At 39.0% G+C, this 21,838-nt stretch overlaps 1 protein-coding gene across 1 annotated transcript in view; it reads left to right on the top strand.

The window, feature by feature from the left end:
- MICU2 (mitochondrial calcium uptake 2) overlaps positions 1–21,838 on the top strand; it is a 137,349-nt gene that overhangs the window by 78,214 nt on the left and 37,297 nt on the right. The window lies entirely within an intron of this gene.

The following is a 21,838-nucleotide window of genomic DNA, read 5'->3' as shown; positions in this document are numbered from 1 at the left end:
AGCATAAATACAGTGGTAAGAAATTCTCTTGATTTCTCTTGCTTGGAATTTTACATTTTTATGTGGCTGCAAACAGCCACAAATTTTGATAGCAGAGAAATATGGCACTTTAAGTATTTTAAAGGCAGTGGTTTTATTCATTGTGTTTAGAAGAGTTTCATATGAGTAAAACAAACAAACCTATCTCAAGTGTCTGTCCTGTATATTCAGAGTAGGTCAAGATAGTGAACTTAATAGCAAAGCAGCAATTATTTTGGCAGCTTTCTCCTTATATAAAATAATTCTCTTTCATCCTGAACAGTGCCTTTAGAAAGGAAAAAGGTGTGACACCACTTATCCTAGAAAGCCCTTCACTTACTGTATATTTAGATGCAATTATAACATGTGATCTTGCATACAAATGGTGAGTCTTACAATACAGAACTTCAAGCTGTAATGATTTGGTTATTCTCTACCTATTTTTGATTAATTGCTAATAAGTAAAAAAAGTCCAAACCTCTCAGCAAAATCTGAAGCACCCTGGCAGTAACCATCCATCTTCATAAATACCTGCTTGGAGTTTTCCAATTGGATGCTGTTTATAATAATATGGAAGAGTTAGGGCTGTTCTAAAGTTTTGGGTTTGCTGGTTTTTTTACAGACAATATGCAGAAACATCTGACCAACCTCATGAGCTGTTTACTTGTGTATGTCTAGAAATATTGCTGACGTTGATCTGTCCCTATTCAAAGATGAACACTCCCACAAGGAAAAAGGCAAGCAAAAAGAGGGATGAGAAACAGTTATGAATTGAGAATAGGAGACCTTTGCCAGCCAACCTTCAGATTGTTTGTTCATGAGTTTTTTACTCATGGGTGGTTGTTACTAGAGAGTTACTTTGAAATCTCCGGTTAGTTTTTAAACATAGTCGAATTTAGTAGAAAGTAAATGTGGTATTGTGTAAACCAGATGAGTTGTTGGTGCTAGCATTAAAAAATACCAAAATATTTTAGCTATGTGCAGATTGTCAAGTGAATTCCTGTACACAGTTGGGTGGAATTTATTACTGAAGCAAAAATCTTAGGTGTGCCCTTTGACAAGGTTGCAAAAGATGCAATAAATTATGATTTATTATGGAACAGTTTACCAGATAAGAAAACAGATGAACTGTACTGCAAATATATCAGCTGTCATCCAGCCTAAGTGATCTTGAACCCTGCCTGGTAGACCTTAGTTCACTACCTCTGGTCATTGGTTTCCTGGTGCATAGGTTTCTCTGTTACTCATTTTCTTTAAAGTAGGCAAAAGTTGTGAAATGTTTGCATTCCCGTTAATTAAATCACACCTTCAAAGTTATTTACTGTCAGGGTGATAATGAAGAAAAATATTTACAGTATTGCCAAGTAAGGAGAGTGAGCTGATAGCAAATGCAGAGTTTCCTGACAGACTTTTTGTTCTGCATATTGACAAAGAAAAGAAGTCTATAAAGGAATAAAGACGCCGTTCAAAAAAAACTTGCTTACTTTTAGAGGCAGTGCTTCACACCAAGTTACTCTGTAAATATGTGCCTAGTTCTATTGCTGTTAGTAATTTTATGAAAGGAAGCAGCCACCTCTTTATAAACAGTGGCAAACAGTAAATGAGATGTGGTAGTGTGGCACAGCATTTGCGCAAAACTAATATGACAGCATTTTTGTCTACCAGTTGATGCAGCGCACACTGAATGCACATTGGGGATTTTGGATTAATGGCTATATGCCATGTAATCTTGTGTTAAAACTATGTTACCACAGGGATGTGTGGCAAACCATTGCAAAACCAGCCAAGTTCTTCTGGGTGATCTGTGGGATGTAAATCATCATACCTGATGCAATGATAGTTTAGTGAAAAATTGTTCTCTGTTACTGTTCTTATTGTCATGTAAAAATACCTAACAATGTCTAGTAATATCTTACACAGATAATACAAACTTCCTGTGTTGCATCAGAAATTATAGCACTTTTCAGATCACAGGTACGGGAAGGATGAAATTTTGCTGATTTACACTGAATTTTCATTGCAATGCAGAGGCATTTTCGAGAGATTCTTTATGTAAAATTTGTGTCTTAAACAGTTGTGCATACTTAGACTCATACTCCAGATTAGACAACTAATACTGTGTTAGAGCTCCATGGAAATACCATCTCTGATGTGCAGTTGGAGAACATATACAAAAATCTGTATTAATTTTTGAAAAGGACTGCAAGAGTCCTTCAGTAAATGAAGATTTTGCATTGCATTGAATCTGAACTGTGCTTATGTTCATTTTTTTTTCTGGAGAAGATTATTCTATTCCTTTTCCACATAGAAGACAAACCTTGTTACCTTGACTGGTAACAACTGACACTTGCTAAATAAAGATCTTGATCCTTCTGTACCTACTTAGTCTAGATTTAATGTGCTGTAGCATCTTCATTCATTCTGTTGTGGTAAAAGAGATTTTCCTGTGTTCTACCGTACCAGGGTACCAGAGGCAGTATTTCCATGGCAGAGACCTATCTGTCAGTGAGGATTAGTGTGTTTGTAAGTTTCCTTGGAGAAGTTGTTCAAGTTGGTTAAGCTTTTTGTGGGAACACGGCACACAGTTGTGGTTTGTTTGCAGGCTTGATACGATGTGTTGCTTCCTGTCACAGCATCAGCATGGTCATGGTTGTGAGGGGATCTGAGGAAAGGACACGGTGCAGGGCTGTGGTGGCTAAAAAACTGAGTTCTCCATTGTCATTAGTTGAGATCAGTGATGGTGCAGTCAGTGCTGTTGGGAGAGCCAAGAGGGACCAGTCAGTAGATGAGCACTTCAGAATGAGCTGAGTCAGTCTTTTTATTTTTGGGTCTTGAGTTTTGTGCCTTTGGCAGGAGTTCAGATGCCTATACTTTAGTGTCTTCATTTTGACCTGAATTTCATACACAATGACTAATCAGACTGATGTGAGTCATGCATCAGTGTCAGATCTAAAATCTAGGATTCAGAGTCAAAGAATAAGATTGAAACTTGTCTAAATGGAGAAGCTTTGTATGGGAAGTAGGAATTGAAATGTTATATGGGGAGCCATTGATACAGCTGGGAACTGAATTCAATGCTGTGAAATTTCTAATGTGTTAACAGAGAAATTGTTTTCTCTCTATCTCTGCATTTGGTGGTTTTTTAGTGCAGATATATCATTGTTGCTCAAATCCTCCAAACACAGTAGAGAACTCTGCAAGCTGAGTATGCTCAACAAAAATGACCCCTTGCCCCAGTGCTAGATGGAAGCTAAAAGAGAAGATAAATCTAAAGAGGTAACATAATGGTTTAAGATCATTAGATTAATCTCTTCTGAATTTTAGAAAATGAAACAAAATCAGACAATTCTAGCTAACGCTTCTTAGTCATCATTGTTTACTCAATTCTTTAAGTGGAGTTGTGAGTAAAGGAAAATACTAGTCTTGTCAAGGAACTGAAATCAAAAGCTAAGATAAACACTGATTGCTGAAAATGTCTTCTATTGTGGATTTTTCATCCTCAGCTATCCTTCATCACCCAAAAAGCATTAGGGAATCCTATCACAACCCTGTCAAAGTCTTCAAAGTAACTTACTTGCACTTTCCTTTAAGTGTCCAAGTAGAATATTAAAATTGGCATTGTTCATAAATAATGTTGTGCCAATTGTTGTTAATTAAATAAGCTAAATAAGGGATTTTTTTGTTTTTTCTTTTGTCAATTAGATGTGAACTCTGATAACTAACATACATAGACTGTGTGTTTGTCTAAAAACTAATTTGACTGTAAATAGTTCTTTGTTTAGAATTATGACAGAAATTCCTCTGATCTTGATAATGTGTTTGGACATAAGTTTTGTTGTGAACTCAAACTAAACACTAGTGCACTTTCATAATGGTTGCATCGCAAAGTACTACACAACAGAATCAAAAACGGGATTCTTGAAGAGAAATGCAGTGTTCCCTCTTGCAGCATTCAAATCTGCTCTGGTGGCCAGGCTTCTTTTTTGGTGTATTAACCTCTGGCCTCTGCACCAGCTTACTTGTTTGCTCCCATATTTCAGAAAAGTGTATTTGGTTGAGGGTCCGAAAAACAGCTGAAGGGGAGGAGAGCTGAGAGCAGTGGTGTTAGGTGAGTGCTGCCTTCCAGCACTGTAGCCCTGCAGCTGCAGCAGCAAGGAAGCGTGCACGGTCGGATGGGAGAGCAGGAGGAAAGGGAACCATGGAACAAAATCAGTTACAAAGGAGCATATTTTAGCATATCATTGCACAAAAAAAATACGTATTTTTGTTCCCTCCAGTTCTATTTCCATGCCTTCAGCCATGATTTCAATCCTTACATTTATACTGACATTGTATTAATATTACATTTGTATGTTTGCGGGTATGTCTGTGTGAGACAACAGTAAGGTTATACTGAGCTCGTGTCTCTGTTGTGATTGATTCCTATTTTTCCCTTTGTGGCATTGATGACTGGCTGAAGAGTGATGCAGATTGAGAGTTCTTATCTCAATTGACTGCAGTGCTTACTGATTAGGTAAAAATTTGGGCAAGATGATTTGAAAATACATTACTAGCTATTTAGCTTTCTGAGAAACAGTTCAATGAGAAGATAAATTATAGCTTCTCAATGAATGAAAACAGTTTTTAAAAACTCAGCACAAAAATTGTACCAATAATAAAAGCGATCAGGCTTCAGGAGAGTTGTGAGCAAGAGGCAAGTGGTCTCAGTGCACATCTTGAAGGATTTGGTTATTTAAAGTGTGAAAGTTATTGGCTATTTAATGGCATCTGAATGGAAAACAGATTCCCTGAAACGAATGAAAATACATTGTGCGCGTACAGAATACTTGTAGTGCAAGTAATGGAAAGATCTGGTTATTAATAACAGGAGTCTGCTTGTTGTATAAACATCGTCTGCCTTAGATTTTCAGAAGTCTTGCAACAGTTTCTGCTTTAGTCAAGTATTCCAGTTTTGTGACATGCTAATGTGATATTTAAAATACCTAACAGAGAAGTCACTTTTTTTATACATATGGGCACATTTCAAGAGCTCATACAATCATTCTTGGTCTCTGAATATTTTTTCCTATCTTTAAAGACTTTTTATTTTTTTAGAACACCACACACTGCTTCAACTACTTTTATAGCATACTGTCAACATACCACAGAAAATATCTCTGTGATTTGTTCTCCCACAGGTTCCGAATACTTTTTGACAGATTACTTCAGGGTTGTTTTTTTTTTTTAAATCTAGTGGAACTTAATCGGTTCTGAAACATCCTGCTTAATTGACAATTAAATCTTAACAGCTGTAGTGTGAAAATCAGATTCAGTGAATTTTTTCACTCTTAAGTGTGTTTTAATTTCTTGCAAAGTATGTCCTCAACACTGACAGGTATTGGTTTATACCTAAAAAGTACAATCTGGTTTTAAAATTCCTTGGCTTGCATTCAGTTACTTAAGAACTGATGAGGATCTGCAGACCACTGGTGGATGATAGCAGGTGCCAAGAGTGCAGGTCAGGCTCCTGCCAAAATCTAGCATGCATTCTAGCCTCATATTTTCAGTTGTTTGTAACTCTTTTGGTACTGATGGTTCCGTGCTTTTCCTGAGGCCATTGCTGAATTTTTATTTTATTAGTCATATGATTTATCCTTTTTTGAGTAGCCTTGGTAGACACTACTATTTTTTCCCCTGCTTATTGTCATAAGAAATGTTACATTAGAAGTTTTTTTAAAGTGCATAGGGTAGAACCACAGAGCATCAATCACTTTGCTTCTAGGCAGTAGCAGCAGGCACGGTGTGCAGCCTGCCTTGGTAGGTGAGAGGAGCTATCCTTACTTGCCAAACAGCTGGCATCACCAGGGGCACCTTTGAAAAGTTCCATTGCTCCCTGTTTGGAAAACACTGGCAGTGATTCCTTAAGGGAGAAACTGGCCAGGTTATGGTCTGTTTTTCACTCCTCAGCCTTGCACCTGCAGTGGGTTATAGCACCGATTGTGCTCAGTAGCCTTCCTCATCTGCTGTGAAATGAAAGCAAATACTGAGTTCAAAGACTTTTTTCCATGTGTAAAACACTCGGGTTCCTCTTGTTAGAGCCACCTGCTTATATGGCAGTGCCCTCCCTTGGGTTACCAGCTTTGTTACTGCAGAGGAGAATGCAGACAAGAGACAATTCTTAGTAATGAAATCAATCATCCAGTGTTGCCCAGTCCCTCTGAGAGCTCAGGTCCTCACACCATCATCCAGATTGCTGGCAGGCACCTGGTCATTCTGCTGGCTACATCTTTTTTTAAATATCTTTCCTCTCAGACCTGGAAAAGCCTGAAAGTGAAAGGATTTTACAGACACAGCTAACAAAAAAATATTGTACTTTTTAACAAATCCTGCCTTGGTTGTTACCAGACAAAAAGTATCTCAGCATTGCTAGTAGGTCCAAATCCATCCTACCTGGCCGTTCTTGGTTTTTCTAGCTGCTTTTTTCAGCAGATCAGTATACATAAAATGCCAATGTCCAGGGACTTTGTCCGCCAAGAGCTGCAATCATACTTGGCTTAATAAAAATTTAAAAATGGGCTCCTTGCTTGGAATCTAAATAGAAGACATGGCCAAGACAGCCACCTTTTGATGTTACTCAGTTTATTCCAGCTGTCTTTCAGGGCTGATGTTTGAAGTCTTCAGAACGATGCAGCTCATTCTCCCAGGCGCCAGCCTTCTTTTCAAGTCCTGAATGCGTGTCTTTTGTGCCAATCCCTCCAATACTTCTGGAACTACCGAGGCAGTGAAATCTTGCTGCTGCATCAGTGCTGGCAAGCGCCTAGAAACTCACGTCTCCCACTAGGGAAACTGCCAGTTCCAGAAAACAGGGGACTTTTCTGCTTTTCTGTTCCTCTCCAAATGTTTGGGGTTCTTTTTCATTTTTGTTTCTCGTGGGGAAGGGAAATGCGCCCACACCATGACAAAAGCATTTATTTCTTTTCTGTGGATTTGTTGGTGACAAAAAATGTGAGAGCTTCCTTCTGTTTCACTGTCAGTTTCTTGGGAGAAACCGTAAAATCTAATGCTCAAAAATTTAATCTGCTTCTCTGGTTTTCTTTGAATTGGCTAAGGAGAAGCATTTTTTGCCAGCTATATGGTGGTAAAGGCAGTCTCTATTGCTGAAAAAGTGTGAGGGTATTTCAAACCAGTATGGTCATTTTAAAAGTATACTGGGCAACATAAATTGCTCTACACTTCCACTAGAAGAAAGCTGTCCATTGTTTGCTTTTCATTTGTACCAACTGTGAGAATTATAAAAAGCCCATTTAAAATTTGATTCACTTGTCATTTCAATCTCTTTCCTCTGCAGCTAAAATAAGTGCTCATTTCAAGAAGACAGTTTTTATTTTTTATGTCCAGTATTTGCGTGAAGAAGAGAAAGGATATCTGCTTAGTCAAACCATTGTAAGAACACTCATAGTTATTGCCACTGCTCATCTAAATTAACATGTAGTATCTCAAAATGTGTTTTTATGGATTTGTATCCTCTATTAGGGGAATACTTCATGGCTTAGTACTTGTCTTTAACATTTCATAGCTAAGTGTTTCAAAATTTATCATATACATTCTATAAGTCAGCTCCGATTTCAGCAGTTGAAAATAAAACAAACCTAAAATATAGACCTCATACAATTTTTCAATTTAAAATTTCAATTTAAAATAATTTTTAAGTACTGGTTATATTGGAAAACAGTGACACAATATCTCTATTGCTTAAAAACTCTGCTGATATCCACCCTAAAAGGAGTCACTGTCTGAATAAACCCTCTTGATTTTATGCTAACATTTCCCATTTCCTAAAATAGTGGATTTCCTTCTTTTGAACCTTAGCTCTGTGATGCATTATAGATAATTAAGCTACCACTCAGCATTGGTCTTGTCAGGTTAGCAAAACTGAGTTTATTTTCATCTCCTCTGTCTGGGTGAGGCCATCCATTCCATAGCTTCATGGAGGTATCTTGAGTCCATGCTTTTCTGAGTCTGATTTATCTGTTGTAAAGCCAGCATCGTTCCCTGCCTCATAGCGCAATCCACTAGCAATCAATGTGATCTAAGGGATGGAACAAGGATGGAAGTCAGGAACTTCTTAAATTATGACTGTTGCTGAAATTTCTGGATGTCAGACTTCAGCTTTAGTTAAGGAGAAAAATGGTTCAAAGCAATGCTCACTTGAGCAAAATGCTGAAATGTGTGTAGCCTGTGCTCCACTCACAGTCACTAAATGCAGAACAGGACCTAAGGAGCTTTGGTCTTCGTTTGTACTCCATATGTCTGCCAAGGTGAGGATACTAGGGTAGAGCAAATTGTTTTCTGCATCCTTAGGTGAGGAAAATTTTGACATAATCATTGTATTGTGATTAGAACAAAAAAAGAAAGATCTGGCAAAGAACATCCTCTTAGGAGGTCATGTGCTTAGGAGGCTTGATGCCTCCAGGTTTTCCTTTCCCTTTGCTCAGGGAAAGGAAAAATTTGTTCATTTTTTTTTGTCCACAATTGCTCTTGGAGGAGAAATTAGTTTTGTCAGAGAAGCTGAGAATGGCAGAAAGGAGACAACACAAGGATAATTGGAAGTGGACACCGAAACCCAGTATACTGAGGGCTGCTGCAAGTTAAATGAGACATGAGTGGGAATTTTGATGTAAAGTGTACTTCTGCATTTGGATTTGCCTTCTTAATTATATTTACTGAATAAATATTTCTGTTCTGTTTCTGTCTTGACTTATTACAATGTTTCCTCTGGTTAATATGGTCAGAATTCTTTAAAAAATCTGACTGTAAAATAAAAGCCAGGGTAAAGCCAAATGTGTTTCAGAGGTTTGCTTCATTGGATTATTGGAATTCGGGGAGAGAAAAGTTTTTTCTGAGGAAATTAGACAATTCTAGAAAAGAACAGCTTATTTTTTGAAAGAAACTTGTAATCTTCTTCGTCTAGTTGTTTTTTTTTTTTTTCTTTCTGACAGATTTTTTCCTTTATCGGGTGAGGAGTTGGAAGTCAAAGGGTCAAGTGATGGCTTATCTTCTCTTATTCAGTCTGCAAAGTTCATTCTTTAGTGTAGAGGAGGTGCTCTAGTTGGTGCACAAGACTTTTTGTTTCTACTGCTATAGAAGGCTGATGAACATCATGTTAATAATTTTTGAACATATTATTAGCAGCATTAATTTTTTTTTAAGTTGTAAATTGACCAAGCTGTTTTGTCCAGTGCAATAAGGTATGATTAACACCTGTTTTTAAGCTCTTATGTGATTACTCTTAACTTCAGCTCTTTCCAGTGTAAGGGAAGTTCTCAGATTCATGATCCTGCTCCTCCTTCCATTACCATCTTGTCGGCTAAATAAAGGCAATGTTTCAAATTAGTTTTGTGTAACTGTCTTCACTCTGCTGCTCTGAGAGACTTAATAAAACCTAACAAAATCTCTTCATTGAGCTTTTTGCATGGCAAAAATAGGTTAAATATTTCATAGCTTAAAAAACGGGAGCATCCTGTTATCATTTACATACCCTTGGAGCCCCTGCTGTAGGAAAGCTTTCCAAACATCTGTTAATTGCTATATGGCAGATGTTAATGATGTATAAACAAGTCAGACTCAGCAGGGGCTGTTACTGGTTTTCTTAGAGCTTCTCTGTGTGCTAGTAACAGAATGAGCTGATCTGAGAAATGGAAAGAAACTCCAGGCTAATTTAAAGATAAAGGTGAGAATGATGTGGACCATCAACTGAAGGAAAGCAAGTCAGCCACTGAAAGGAACTCCAATTAAACAAGAGAAGGAAGAAGGAAAGAAAAAACAGAGATTGCAGTAATGCTGGAACCTGGAGAGCTATGGAAATAATGAAGTAGGTCTGTGCAGGATCAGTAAATGCTCAAAGCAGTAGACAGTGTCTTCTGTATGAAAATTCCTAAACATGGTTATTAGCATGTCCTTATCTTTCCATAGCAGCAGTTGGAAGAAGTTACGTCATCACTGAGGTGTCATCTGCACTAAAATGGCCTTCCTAAAATTTTCCTGTGAGGTTGCACTTCAGAGCCTTATAAAGGAAAAGGTTCTTTCTGGAAATTCTGCAATATTATCTTAATTCAGCTCCGAATAGCAATTCTCTTTATCACTATCATCCTTGTCATCCCCAGGAATCTAAAACATCCAAAGTGCTACAATACTGCGCCTATGCCAAAAGTCTCTTCCCTTAAAATAGCAGTTTTATTATTTTCTGGTTTTTTCCTCTCCTTCCTTCAGCTGATTCATGAACATTAATGGGGATTAGTTGCAATTATTAAACTTCAGCTGAAAAAGAAAAAAGGTTCTGCTAGAGTACGCATTCAATAATTCAGTTCATCCTTTTAGTAAAATTAATTGCAAAATGAACGTGTTTCTTTGGTGAGTGTTTATGAACCATTATCTTCAATGGATAATGTCAGCAGAATTTGAGAATGTGGTGAACATATGGATCATATCATCAATTACAAAAATACGAGGTTTTTGGTGTAAAACTGTAGGCTAGTAGGAAGTGGACCCAAAACAACCTTGCATGCTTTCTTTTGCTTATATTTGTCATATCTTTTAGAAGTTTCTCTTACATTCAACACAGATGGTAAATCATTTACAAAAGCCTTTCCAAATTTCTAGTTAAGAGAATTATTTCATCCCCTTTTTGTCCTCTAATACAAATGTATTTGTTGTTTCTTCAAGAAAAGTCTGCTGCAGAGGTGAATAGGAGGTGTAACTAGCCCAGTCACCCCATGCAGTAATTGAACACCATCTAGTGGGTGTTCACTTAATCCTTTCATTCCTAAACAGAATCCATATTGGTTATAATTTATGAAGTAATCGTTCTCTAAACTCAAAAGCAACACCCTCAGACAGCTACTCACTGTAAATTGCATGTTCATGAATGGGTCTTTTGTTCTGGAAGAGAAGCATTATAAGGGTTTGAATTTTTGGTGTTTATTGTGCTCTGGACGGTAAGACAAAATATCCCAGGCCTTGAGCTTAAACACGCATTTCACATTAATGAAATTACGAATATAGAATTGTTTCCTTTCAGTAAAATGCCCCAATTCACTGTTAAATCCAGTGCTTAGTGCTCCCATGCCTCAACAAAGAAGGCAAAAATGCTGTATTCTAGGTTGTCAGTGAGAATTGAAGCCAGGCTACAGCCTTCAACTGCATAAGAGTGCTGTCATCCTTAGTATAAGCAAGGGGGCAAAAGTCAAAAGCTGCATATGAAACCTACCAACTATTGGATGTATTTGGTATTAGTGTATGTTACAAAAGCACATAAATTAATATTTTCTTTTGGGAAAGATTGGTCTGTATTAGACTGTATTAAATTAGAGAGATGTCTTGTATTCATACCCCTTCTAGAAACAAATGTCTGCAAGCATATGCTAAATCCAGCTGAACATGGTCTTGGGCAACAGATCCCAACTGACCTTGCTTTGAGGTTTTTCCTGTTGTCATCATAAGATAAGGACATTCTAGTTACTACAATAACCTCCCAAGCTCCATTCCAACTTTAGCTCTTCTGTGAGTGAGGTAATTTTCTTTAATAATGGGCAAGCCCCACTTCATGGGTTTTCCCACAAGCTTCTCAGAAACTCCTGAGACCATCTTTCACAATCACCAAAAAGGTGCTGTTTGTGATATATTCCCTAGAATGTTACCACTGGAAAGGAAATAAGAACAGTAAGATGTTGTAAAGGGTGTGTTTGTTCTGTGGAGGATGTAGGGCAGCCCTGAAGGCCTCAATTTCTAGACATTTGATGGAAAGACAAGACACTAGGAGAATGAAACATGGTTACCACCATCATTAGAATAGTGCAGCAATAGAAATCAGACATCCTGCTGTTGAGATTTCCAGATTTTACAATAGCAGTACAGAAAAACATTAGCCATCTCTTTCTCTGTCCTGTTTTTTTTCTTCTAAAGGTCTGAGTAGAGAGTGCTATAATATGATGAATGACAGTTTCCCAAACTGATATCTAGTAAAATTCCATTTTACTTTTCCAATCAGCTGACGCCTCTTTGAATATTTTTGGCAATATTTCTAAGACCTTTTAATGCATGTTGCTGTAGTGGAAGTAAATCTTTAACAAAAATACAAAACATAACAAAAGAGAAAGCATTAATGATGGTGTAAATAATTTTGATATGTGATAGGGTGAAACAGGAAAAGCAGTAAAAAACAGTGAGCTACTACATAAACTGGATCTAAGTAGCTATTTATATTTACAGTACTCTGGAGAACCCATGCAATTTATGTGATATGTCAATGCTCCTGGTTGCCTACCCACTGCAGTAATTTAAATTGCCTAGACGCACTGATATGTCAGCTATTTACTGCTTGGACACAAGCATGATAAATGTCCTGTATCTGAAGAGAATTACAGTACCCACTGCATTTTTCATGCTGATACTGTTAATAAATACATTTTTTCACTTAATATTTCCAGTTTTAGTTTTTTAATTGCTTCAAATCATTAGATTTTTTTCTTTCTGTTCCACTAGGAATAAGCAGTATCAACAGTATCCTGAAGTTTGTACTTGGATGAGTAAGTTTAAGAAAGCAAACTATTTCATAAACAAAGGAGGTGTATTAATTTTACCAATTTTTAACCTGCCCAGTGGATGAGGCAAAAGATATGGATGTTGTCTACCTAGACTTTGGAAAAGCCTTTGACACTGTTTCCCTCAGCATTCTCCTGGAGAAGCTGGCTGCTCATGGCTTGGGTGGGTGCACTGCCCACTGGGTAATAAACTATCTGAATGGCCAAGCCCTGGGAGTGGTAGGGAATGGAGTTCTATCCAGCTGGGGGCTGGTCACAAAATGCTGTTCCCCAGGGCTCTGCATTTGGGCCAGACTCATTTAATGTCTTTATTGATGATCTGGATGAGGGGATCAAGTGCACTCTCAGTCAGTCAGCAGACAACACCAAGGAGTGTTGATCTGCTGGAGGGCAGGAAGGCTCTGCAGGGGGATCTGGACATGCTGGATCAAGGGGCCAGGGCCAATTGTATAAGTTTCAGCAAGGCCAAGTGCCAGGTCCTGCACTGGGGTCACAACAACCCCAGGCAGTGCTGCAGGCTGGGGGCAGTGGCTGGGAAGCTGCCTGTTGGAAAAGGCCCTGGGGGAGTTGGTCAGCAGCAGCTGGACATGATCCAGGTGTACCCAGGTGGCCAAGAAGGCCGATGGCATCCTGGCCTGGATCAGCCATGGTGTGGCCAGCAGGAGCAGGGCAGGGACCGTCCCCCTGTACTGGGCACTGCTGAGGCCACACCTCAAATCCTGGGGTCAGTTCTGGGCCCCTCCCTGCAAGAAAGACATTGAGGGGCTGGAGCGTGTCCAGAGAAGGGCAGCGGAGCTGGGGAAGGGTCTGGAGCACAAGTGCTGTGAGGAGCAGCTGAGGGAGCTGGGGGTGTTCAGCCTGGAGAAAAGGAGGCTCAGGGGGACCTTATTGCTCTCTACAACTGCCTAAAAGGAGGGTGCAGCCAGGTGTGGTCGGCCTCTTCTCTCAGATAGAAAGTGACAATCAGAGGAAGTGCCTCAAGTTGCAATAAGGAAGCAACTAATGCTGGGTACCAGGGAACAATTCTTCAGCAGATAGGTGGTCAGACATTGTAACAGGCTGCTCAGAAAAGCAGTGAAATCACTATCTCTGAAAGTCATCTAAAGACTTGTGGATGTGGCACTTGGGGACGTGGTTTACTGGTGGACCTGGCAGTGCTGCATTAACAACTGGACCCAGTGATCTTAGAGATCTTTTCCAAACTTAGTGATTCTATTGTCTTTTGAAGCCAAATCATGGAATCGCAGAATCATTAAGGCTAAAAAAGATTTTTAAAATCATCAAATCCAACCTAACCCTGCCGAGTCCACCACTAAACCATGTCCCTAAGCAACACATTCACATGTCTTTTGAGTACATCCAGGGATGGTGCCTCCACAAATTTCCTGGGCAGCGTGTTCCAATGCTTGATGACCCTTTCAGTAAAAAAAAGTTTTCCAGTCTAAAGCTCCCCTTGTGTAATTTGGGGCCATTTTCCAAACTAAATTTAGTATTTATACTATTTTTCAAATGTGTGAACATGTATTTGTGTGCCCCTAAGCTGATGAGATAATGCATGAGCCAAAGTCTGCTGGGAGCAATAGGACAAAGTAGTTGACCCATGTGGTTATTTCTGGCATTATTATCTATAATTCTTTCATGTTGGAATATACAGTACATATCAAACAGTAATAAACCATACAGTTACTTCATATAATTTGACACAGTTTGAAATTACTTGCAGCTCCTGCTTAGGGGGTAAATTGCATCAGAGCAAAAAGGGGAAAAAGATGGTCCTCTCTGACATGTCCTCTTTTTTCTTATTCCAGGGTTAGTAAGGTAGCTTTATCCTAATGATAAATTCCCACTCAATGGATTAATTCTTCACTTGGCACCTCAGTTATGTTTGCCAGCAAGAGAACACAATTTGTAATAAGCAATCTCTAATATTCTTGTGCTTGTCTTTAACTGCTTTAGGAGGGGGGGTTGCATTTGTAAGATGCATGTAAAAAGTAACAGTTTGTCATAACAGGGAAGATTTTCAGAATACATATTGTAAAGGAAGTAGCTGAATGAGACAAAAGGAGTGGTTGCTACTGTGGTGGGGGGCTTTATACTGGGCACATAAGCTTAAATCAGGTTTTGCATAGTGAGATAAGAATCAGTTTCTGGCTTTGTTAAGAAGGCCTCTTTTTCCTTCATTTTGATTGTGGCATGATTTGCACACATTTTCATTCTGAATCCAAATTAATCTCTCCTTATAACTGAGGTGCAATTTGCTCAAGTTGTGTATGCAGTCAGATTTTGTACTGTCATTTCATTGTTGCTGTCCTTACCCCTCTTTATTTGTTCTTCTATAATAATCTTCTCCAGCCATAAAATAGATTGCAGAACCCTTAGGTCAGGGATCATGACTTCTAACCCTGCCTAAGAGAGGAACAGAATTAAACCTCTAATGCTAGGAGGCTGTCATAATAGTTTACCTTTGTCTGATGTTAGCATCCTAACCTAGCATGTGCTCTGACACTGTAGTATTTAAAAATTAGGTTTTATTAACAATAGGAGATGATGATTTAAAGAGAGTGATGCTACTCAAGTTAAAACTTCTTATTTCAGAGTAGGGTCGAAGTTCATTAATTGAGTCTTCATGAAAGCATAATCTAGTTTATACTATTCTCTTTGCTAGATAAGACTGACTACAATCTCAACATTGCTACAGGAGTTTTTGGGGGTTGTGGCTCTGCTTGCCTGTTTTTTGTGGGAAGGTCCATGGTTTTGTGCAGAGTCAAGAAATGCCATCTATCCCAAAAGTCTGAACTGCATAGTGTTCTCTGTAAGTTGCAGGAATTGTTCTCCACCCTTCTGCTCTCAGAAACATGTATTATGGATACAGCTCTTTCCAGATAGTCTTAGTTGTCATTTATAAGACTTTATTGCTGCAATTATGAAGCCATTCCATCTCTTGAACTGTAGTAAACTTTGTCCTTGCATCTGATTAAGTTCTCATTAAAACAGAGAATACATGCCCTTAGCACTGCTATCACTGGGCTGACAGATAGGAGGTTGGAAAAAACAGATATAACAAATACAGAAAACAGTCACAGTGTGAGTTATCTGGCTGCATGCAGAAGGACTCACCTGCTCAGCTTACATATATAAAACTGAATGTCAGGTCAGAGGAAGTAATTGTAGTATTTCTTTAAAAGAAGGAAACAGATAAATGCAAGGCCTGGATTGGACACCTGTCTCAACCTGGAACTAATTGTTCTTTCTCTCTGTTTCTCTCCCTTGACTGTAAAGGGAGCCTAGGGTCATTAGTCAGGATGAAGTTTGCAGAAAGAGATAATATCTTTTATTAGACCAGTTGCTTTAAGTTGGAAAACTTAGACAAGCTTTTGGGCATATGAGCTCTTCTTCAAATCTGAAATAGAAGCAACAGATTTGAAAGTTAATTATAAACCTTTTTCTGTATATGTCTTCACTATCAACCATCATAGTAACAGCAAAGCACCAGAGAGATCACTAACTCAGATTTAGGTACCTAATTTTTAGACATCTAAATGAAGCCAGAGGAACCAAGCATGAGGCACTTATTTGGGAGTTTGAGGACTTGCATTTCACATGACACTTTTTTTTTTTCCCCCGGATGCTCCCTCTGGTGCTGAGTTCTGCCTGCCCAGAGGACTGGCAGCCTCTCCTGCTGGGGAAAGGCTCAGCTGCAGTTGTGCTCTCTGCTCGCCTTCTTGCTGCGTGTGTGTTTCAGGTGAAGTCTTAGCTTGCTTCAAGTGCTCCATTTGCAGGGCTGCTCCAGTTGTTTGGGAGAAGTGACTTTCTGTATCCCATATGTCCTTGCAGTAGAAGTGTTGTGGTGAGCTTGGAAGTTTGAATGCATTCTCAGCTTTTCCTTACCTATCAAATCAGATATGTTATTAGAAAGAGAGCGGATCTGGAGTATGTGACTTTCCCTGGGTAATATCTAAGGAGAAGCTGTTCCCCTGTTCTCTTTGCCATCCCCACAGGCTCCTGCTACAGTCCCTTGAGGACTGAGTTGTTTGCAAGCACTGTAGTGGGCACCACAGCATCTGCTTTTACCTGCTGCTTTTGGTTATTCTGGAACTCTTGGTGACTCGTGCCATGATCTCTTTAAGAGGTTTTGAAAACTTGCTTATCTTAATTCTTTTGTCTGTTTCAGTTTCCTTAAAGACTATGTCATCCGTCCTTTGATGTTTCCTCCCTGCATCAGCATCCCACCCTTTTTACCCCGGGCTGCCTGACTCACTGAGAAACCTCCTGGTATTGACTTGCTCTGATGCAACTGCTCTTCTGAAATGGAGATTTGCCAGTGCTGGCCCCGTCCCAGCGCTCTGTATTTCTTGTTTCCTCAGAGGAGTGATTGCTTTAAATATAGAAGGACAGATGCAAAGCTGGTTTTGTAAAGCGTAGCAGAAGCTTTCATTATTGCAAATTGCCCTTTCCACTGGGCATACTTGAATTCAATTCAGGTGGTTCAATTTACTAATTCATGTGATTGAAATTACTTTTATCAATTATCTTTCAATGGAGCAATGCAACAGTTCAGTAAAAGCTTTCTAGCTGGAGTAGATTTCTTAATTCGTTTAAATTGCATGCTCGTTTATTATTCAGATTTTGGTTTGCCAGGAGCTAGCATAGCAGTCTAACCACTTGGTTCGTCATGCTTTCAAAAAGCCTTAAATTTTTGCTATCCTTAATTCATCTCCAATATCACCAGTATTTCAAAAGGAGGCCTTAAAGAAGTAATTACTAGCTTGAATTTTTGTCCTTTATTGGTTTCATTAGCAGTAAGTACTTCATCAATGCATAGAAGAGCTTTAAAGAATGAGGATGAAAAAAGGTAGGTTAAAAAGGCACACTTTGTTAATATAACATATTTGTCCAGTATCATCAAAATTATCTAAGAGAGCTGAGAATGAAATACAAGCTATTGAATTTCAAAGGTCTTCTATTTCAGGCTAATTTAAACAGAAATTTAAACAGCATCTCCCCAAGGAAATCAACACACGCAATTCTTATCTAACCCAGCTCACTGGTGCAGGATTCTCAGAGTTCAGCTTGCATGAAAGCTGGCAGCCAGTTACAAGGAAGAAATACAAATTCTTGTTCCCATGGCAGGCAAGGCTGCAGGGTGGGCTCTGCTGTAAAGGCCACAGCATGAGCTGCATACAGTGGGTGTGGTTTTTAAAATGCCCTGATCCTCAGATTAGAACTGTGCTGAAATATCACCCAGTTTAAAAGGTTTGTTTCCCTCATCATTTTGCAGAATGAGAGTTTGTTTCAATTGTGAATATACTTAATGCTATTCTCATCCTACTTTTGCATAAAAAAACCTAATTGTTTTATAGTACCTCAGTATGACCTTGAACCTGCCAATATTCAGCAAAGATAGAAATCAATGCCATCCAAAATTAAAAAGCTGAGAGGTCAATTTTTCTATTATTCTTGTTTGTAATTTTACCTGTTTGAAATGGAGCTAAAAAAAGATTCAGGTCAAACCATCTTAGTGACTTTATTGATAAAAAGGACAGGAATTTGTTCTTCTAGGAAAAGATACCTATTTTATACTGGTCACATTTGAATTTCAGGCTGATTGAAAGAGGAAGATTGATTCAAAATTTAATTTCAATTTCCATATTACAAGAATAAAGCAATCTTGCAGACATGTGAAATTACGTATTCCTGCAAATAGTAGTAACTACTTTTGCTTGTCCTTTGATTATTGTTGTTAGAGTTGTTGATCTTCATGACTTTGCTCATTCTTTGAATTTAATCATCTTTTGTCAGATCTGAGCCATTTCTTAGCTCTGTAAGTGTAATAGGGTGTTACTGTGTGTGCAAGTTCAGCCTTGTTTAATTCAGCCCTTTCCTAACTAATCCTAACATTGATGTCAGGTCCATTCTACGTCTTAGTGTAAAAAAATGATAGATGATGGAAACACTTCTATTGTAAGAAATACAAGTGACAAAATACCCAAGTTTGCCGAGGGCAAATTAAGACTGATGGAGCTGCTCTTGGCAGTGTTTTCTTAATTACAGTTGTCAACTAACTTCCTTGGCTAACAGCACAGAACTTGTGTGTCTGTAAGTAGAGTTGGTATTCATACAACTTAAAAAGCTCAGATGCCTTTTTGTCCATGAAAAGTGCCTCTGTACCTCATTGTTTCATGGATATGCTGTAGGTGGTGAAAATTAGATTATTGCATCTGTAAAATATGTAGACACCCTTGAAAATACTCAATGTCCTTTAAGCTAGCATTCCATCATAGTTGTGGCAGGTCTGTAGGAAAAAAAAGTTGTTCTCATTTGTTCAAGTTCAAAACAATAAAAATTCCAAGTTTCTTTTATTCATATCAAAATAAGATTAACTACTACAAACAAGTTTTGTACTGTCATTAATTTTCCAATTATTAAGAATCTATTAAGGTAAAAGACTAAAACCAAAGAAAAATGAATCATATGGATATTTTACTTTCTAGATTAAATAGTCCCTAATAGTTATATCTATTGTCTGTAGTCCTCAGAGAGAGACTTATATCCTGATATATTTGTAGTCATGTGAGGAATGATATCACTAATAATTAATGCGTAGGAAGAAAGAGGCACTTCTTTCCTTCAGTGTACAAAATGGCTAAGAAAACCATTCAAACCTTTGCAGTGCTTCTTCTGCAGAGAGGACTTAACGTTCTCACAATTATTCTAGACAAGGTCTTAAAAAACCTGATTCCTCAGAGGGTTGCACATTTGATATTAATAGAGCTTTCCTTGTTGATGTTTAAAGGGATTTCACTGTTAGGAAGTAAATGAATTGAGAAAATAAGCACTAAGAGCCAAATTAGCATTCAAGAAGTATGTTTCCTAGTGAAAACGGAGATACGGGTCTTCACACATGATTTTATACCAATAAAATATAACTGGATGTAATTCTTTGAAAACATTATAATAATTATTGGAGGAAACTCATCCTACAGTTTAAATTATTACATTATTATAAGATTGTATTCTAATATCTTACACAAATCCCAGTATGAAAGATAACACTACTCTCTCTAGTGTCAGGGTGTTTTTTCCAAAAATTTCCTACCCTCCAGTACACATGCCTGCTGATATCTGCCCATGTGAGAAGAGCACCATTGAAAGACTCCATGTGTATTACTTTGCTGTGTTTACTGCTTTGAAAAGTAGAAATCTCTTTGTTTCTCTCTCAGTCTGTCCCTTTCCCTCCTTCCTTTTTTTCTTACTGTAGCAGCTGCCTCTCGTCCAGTCACTGCAAGGACCGATTCTGACCCAGCTGGTGCTGCCTCTCACCACGTCCTGGGTTGATTATGACTCTTCTCTCCCTCTTCTGCCACTCAGCAAAGACTTCTTTTCTTCTCCCAGTCCTTTCACCCATGCAAGGGTAGCATGAGCATGTCTGTATTGTTGCTGTCTTTTCACCTCTGAAAGAGCCAACATGTCAGCATCTTAAATACCCTCTGGAGGGTGACTGTGCCTGGATGCAAGAGGGCAGATGTTGATGGTTGCCACAGCCATTTCTGTGAGCTCTAAGCAGTTGCAGTTGTGACTGCTGACTGGTGAAAAGAGTTCATACATCTACAACAGACTTCCCTTCTTCAATTTTTATCACGATATAGTAGTTCTCAATGAGGATGTGTTGTTCCCCAAAACCGTGTAGCTGAAGAGTTTCAGTGTTGTTGCACTGAATGCAACACAAAGAAGAGAAACACAGACTCAGTCAAGTGTACAGCCTCACAAACTTGGCCAACTGTTGTCTCAGCTGTAGTTCTCAGTGCTTTCTCCTTACCTTGCATCATTTATCCATGCCTTTGCTGTTTCAGCTCGCAGAGTTCAGCTTGTCTCCTGCATTCTGGCAAAAGGCTCCTCCCCAGTACACTGCTGTGGTAGCAGGTGCCAATTCAGTTGTGATGTTCTTGGTACCAGGAGAATTAAATGAATGAAGTTGCTGTTAACCAAATAAGGGTATATGGCTGGCTTTGGTGTAGGCAGCAGATACAAGAACATGTACAGTGAAAAACGTTGCAGGGTGATTTTCCTTTTTTTCTTTCAGATACTGCTTTTTGCAGACCTACATGTAGAGCTAACTCATTCCCTTCTGTCAGGCTGGTCTCTAGGTGGGTCTGCCAGGGCCAAAAAAAACCAGCTGAAGTTGAGTTTCACATTGAAACATGCTGTAGAGAAGCACTGACATTTCAAAGCTGAGATCTAAATCACTTAATTTGCTAAACAGCCGTTCATGAAAATGCTCTGCAGCAGGGACTGGTGTTGGATGTAACTGTGGTGTTACATCACACTGCTCAGGACTCAGCCTTACTGGATGTGGCTATTGTTGCTTCTCCCAGTCTGACTTCATTATTAGTCTGACTTCTTTTGTCTCAAATGAGGCGAAGTATAGGATTTCGTGTGTTGTTTTACTTAAAGGGTACCTACCTATGGAGCTTTCTATATATGTGTGTATATGTGTGTAGATGTATGTATAGGCATTGCACAAAACTGTATTCATCCACAGTAACAGGTGGGACTGGGTAACACCTGTTGCTGGGGTCACTCAACACTCCAGTATTAAAACCCTAATTTTAGTTGCTTATAACTTTTGTCGAACTTAAACATTTGTGTTGAAATGTTATGTGCCAGGTGTCTGCCTTAGGCTGATTTGGGGGAGGGGATGTGGGGAGAGGAATTTATCGGCAAAACTGTTACTGCTGGTTCAGGGAGCAGAGGCCAGGGTACTGGTTTGCCTGTGCTGAAAAATGAGCTATTGCTGGTTGAGATGTTCCAAGCCAAAAGTTGCCAGTGGAGATCCCTTGCAGCTGGGTGTGTCATTTGCCAGCACTATGGAAATTCGCTGTTTTACTGACAAAGCACCTCCATCTGGCCAAATTATGAGCCTTTGAAAATGCTTGGTAGATCTTTGTTGACAACTGCCCACCAGGCTGCCTCCATCATGTCCATTTCCAGAGAGTGGTGCTGCTGGTGACCCTTTGGATGCAAAATGCTTGAAGCAGCAAAGAAGCCTTGGAGACTGAGCATGGAGCAAAGCAGACTGCTGCACTCAGGGGCACCAGTCCGCAGAGCACGTCCAAGGGGCTCAGTTTGTGCTTACTCAGTGTGAATAAATAGGAGGGAATGGCTGGCTGGGATCCAGAGGAAATGGTGATGAAGGAAGAGTGTGATGGGCTGAGAGTGGTAAAAGTGAAGGACAACAGGGTTTG

The sequence above is a fragment of the Sylvia atricapilla genome, chromosome 2 (assembly GCF_009819655.1).
Source record: "Sylvia atricapilla isolate bSylAtr1 chromosome 2, bSylAtr1.pri, whole genome shotgun sequence".
NCBI classification, from domain to species: domain Eukaryota; kingdom Metazoa; phylum Chordata; class Aves; order Passeriformes; family Sylviidae; genus Sylvia; species Sylvia atricapilla.
The sequence above is the reverse complement of the archived record's forward strand: the minus strand, read 5'-3'. Positions and strand labels throughout refer to the sequence as shown.